Source organism: Neomonachus schauinslandi, chromosome 15 (assembly GCF_002201575.2).
Source record: "Neomonachus schauinslandi chromosome 15, ASM220157v2, whole genome shotgun sequence".
NCBI classification, from domain to species: domain Eukaryota; kingdom Metazoa; phylum Chordata; class Mammalia; order Carnivora; family Phocidae; genus Neomonachus; species Neomonachus schauinslandi.
This window is the reverse complement of record NC_058417.1, coordinates 48,921,918-48,925,771: the sequence shown is the minus strand read 5'-3', so window position 1 is coordinate 48,925,771 and position 3,854 is coordinate 48,921,918. Positions and strand designations below refer to the sequence as shown.

Below are 3,854 nucleotides of genomic sequence, written 5' to 3'. Positions count from 1 at the left end.
AAAAAAAAAAAGAAGAAGAAGAAGGTAGCGGGAGGGGAAGAATGAAGCGGGGGAAATCGGAGGGGTAGACGAACCATGAGAGACGATGGACTCTGAAAAACAAACTGAGGGTTCTAGAGGGGTGGGGGGTGGGAGGATGGGTTAGCCTGGTGGTGGGTATTGAGGAGGGCACGTTCTGCATGGGGCACTGGGTGTTATGCACAAACAATGAATCATGGAACACTTCATCTAAAACTAATGATGTAATGTATGGGGATTAACATAATAAAAATAAAATAAGTAAAAAAAAAAATATCTATGAGCTCTAATGGGTTATTTTCCTATTAGTCTTCCTTGTCAGTGCTTCCTGTTTTAACTAACTTATATTACTTCTTAATACTAATAGTCTCATTTTGTTCACCTGCTGATTCTCTTTCATGATGGGAATTTTTTTAAAAGATTTTATTTATTTGAGAGAGAGAGCACAAGAGAGCACAAGTAGGGGGAGGGGCAGAGGGAGAAGCGGACTTCCTGGCTGAGCAGGGAGACTAACAGGGGGCTCAATCCCAGGACCCTGGAATCAGGACCTTAGCTGAAGGCAGATGCTTAGCTGACTGAGCCACCCAGGTGCCCCATTTCATGGTGGACTTTGATTATGAGTTTAGCTGCTGGGAGGAATATGTCTTTAACTCTGTTGTCTTGTGCCCTGCATCCTGAGCATATCTGTGTAGAATGATTTGCATCTTCTTTGTGGGGATCCAGATTAATAGTAATAGTAAGAGGAGGAGGAAGAAAAGGGGAAGGAGGAAGAAGAATAGGAGGAGTAGGATTATCAAGAACAAGTAACATTTTTTGAGTTTTTATGATTTTCCAGGCATTGTTTTGTGAACTTTATTTATATTAATGGATTTAATCTCCACAGTAACCATACATACATATACAATTATATCTCCATTTTAAGGTGGGGAGTTTTAAATAGATTGTGCAAAGTCATGCAGCTAATACATGGCAGAGCTAGAATTCAAACCCAAGTCTGGCTCCAGATTGCAACTAACTGCTATGATATTTGCTGTGTTTCTAGACATGTTACTATGCTGGGAGAAGAAATTAAGATCCTTCTCCTATGTCTTGTATCTGGCATGTTCTACATATGCTTGGGCTTTTCATTTTCTATGGAGGATATTATATTTTTTAACCCAGAGATTGGGCAAAGAATACACATCCTTACCCTTTCTTGGGGTAGTCAGTGGTTTTACTAGTTTCTATTCCTAGCACTGAGCAGTCCTGTGAATCTGCTGGATTCATGCAGAGATAGGAAATCCAGCTTCATAACCCATCAAGTCTAGGTCACAATGTTATTGAAACACCTCTTTGGACAGTTGGATTGCTGACATACCATTCATAGTTCTGGCTTTAATTTCTCTTTTCATTTTTAATACCTGAGGATGTTCCTTCCTTTCTCTTTATTTCTTACATTGATTCTTGGTTTCTTTTCTTTACTGTTTTATTTCTTTTTAAGATTTGGTTATATATTTGAACTTCTTTTTTTTTTTTTTTGATATATTTTATCCACCATTTCAATGTACTTCTAGATAGAGTTTGGGTGGGTACTTCATTGTATTAGGTTAGGTTACCGTTTACGGGGAATCTTCAGACTTAAATAAAGAAAATGACCTACCAAGTAAAAACAAGTCAGAGTAAATAAGAAAGAGGAACAAAAAGCCTATATAAGAAACAATGCTGGGGGCGCCTGGGTGGCTCAGTCGTTAAGCATCTGCCTTCGGCTCAGGTCATGATCCCAGGGTCCTGGGATCGAGCCTCGCATCGGGCTCCCTGCTCCGCAGGAAGCCTGCTTCTCCCTCTCCCACTCCCCCTGCTTGTGTTCCCTCTCTCGCTGTGTCTCTCTCTCTCAAATAAATAAATAAAATCTTAAAAAAAAAAAAAGAAACAATGCTAAGAAGTAAAACTAATAAAATATAATCTAAATAATTATTGATATTGTAGTTGTGAATTTTAATGCAATTGTAAGCAAAGTGAAAATGCCTAAGATAGATTTCTAAAATGGAGTACATAGGGTCTAAAACAACAACAAAATTAATAAAAACCTGAACTATGTTCCAGGTGATTTAAAAGAAGCAGAATTTTTGTTTGGATCATTGACCTATTATTGATACAAAATTTTAACAGTGTTTCTGACCTTCCCCCCGCCCCCCGCCATGAGACCTTTAGGACATCTTTATTACCTTTGCTTTTTGCCAATTTTTAATGTAAAAGACATGTAATATTTCACTGTTGACTCTTTAAAAATAGAACTAATTACCAAGGAGAGAAATATACATATGTAATACCATGGCTTAATTTTTTAAAAATTATCTTTTTCTTTTCCAGAACAACTCTCAGCTTTATGATTATTAACATCTGTGGTTTGGGAGCCATGTCAAATATTTGAGATTTCCCAATTCATGGACTTTGGCTTCCTGTTTTGCCATTTACTTTGGCAGGTCAAGAAAAGTTTGCAATTCTTTACAGAGAGAGATAGACTATGCGAATAAATTTTATTTTTTTCCCAGGCTTCATGCACAAAAAATTGACCTGAGTCTTTTTATATAGTTTTTTAGTCCTTGGCAATCTGCTTACTTTTATCTTGTTTATACGCCTTTTGAAATTCTGCATCCCCTATGAACAGAACAGAGAAAGGAATTTGTTCATAATTATTCATTTGTCCAAATTAAGTGTTTCTGTGAGGCAGACTATGGGTTGCTTAGCTTTATCAGGAAAAAAAAAATTCAGCTTCAGCACATTCTGCCCATTCAGTACCAATTAGTCAAATAGATCATTGGCAGTTGTGTTTAGGCGTTAGTAGGGAAAAAAAATAGCTAAAGATTTCTCATACACATTTAACTACTTTGTTTGGTTAGTGATTGTTTTTACTTGTTTATTGCACTTTCCCCATCTTGGTCTCATCATGTCCGACAGGCTAGTCCCATTTTCCTTGTTTACCATTTTACCCCTTATCCCTGAAGTTGAAAGGCCAAGTGCACAAACACAGGGTTTGTTTTATTCCCAACCAACCACTGAACCATCATTTCCCTACCAATAATTGGCTTAGGGAAGAAAAGGCAGAAAACAAAACAAGTTCATCATGTGCAGCTTGATCTGACTACACCCCCTTTCAGAAAGCAGCCTGGGTTAGGCGCCCATTTAAGGAATAAATGAAGAAGTAGCAATAAGGAAATTTTAATTGTTGCTGTACACAAAAAGAGAACTGTACGTTGACAGTGTTTCCAGAGTACTTTCCTAATTTTTCTGACAGTAAGTAATGCTCCGTTTTGTTGTGCTATGCCAAGTATGTGGGTGGACACTGCTAAAAATCATCTATTTTTCAGATGTTTCTAAATACTCATATGTATTATATTGAAGACCTAATGACAAACTTTTTCTTTTTATTCCCAACCAACTTTTATTTTGTAGATACAACAGTAGAATATAGGAAAGTAGTAAAATTTGCTTCTGTACTAGCTGAGGGAAAATTGTCTGAATATTTTGTTATGCAAATAGAAAATAATTTAATTCTGAGATTAGAAAAACTGAAAAAAAATTTCTCGGCTTATTTGCAAACATTTGGGCAAAATTACTTTCCATGTGATGTCTTTTTCTTTCTTTCTTTCTCTTTCTTTCTTTCTTTCTTTTTCTTTCTTTCTTTCTCTTTCTTTTTCTTTTTCTTTTTCTTTCTTTCTTTCTTTCTTTCTTTCTTTCTTTCTTTTCTTTCTTTCTCTTTCTTTCTTCCTTCCTTCCTTCCTTCCTTCCTTCCTTCCTTCCTTCCTTCCTTTCCTTCCTTCCTTCCTTCCTTCCTTCCTTCCTTCCTTCCTTCCTTC

General features: G+C 36.6%; 1 protein-coding gene across 1 annotated transcript in view; it reads left to right on the top strand.

The window, feature by feature from the left end:
• The first annotated feature begins 3,093 nt into the window (after positions 1 to 3,093).
• The window catches only part of ABCA6 (ATP binding cassette subfamily A member 6), a 70,811-nt gene continuing 70,050 nt past the window's right edge, over positions 3,094 to 3,854 (top strand). The window contains exon 1 of the mRNA XM_021678446.2: positions 3,094 to 3,291. The gene's annotated coding sequence lies outside the window, so the exon portion shown is untranslated. The remainder of the gene's footprint in view (positions 3,292 to 3,854) is intronic.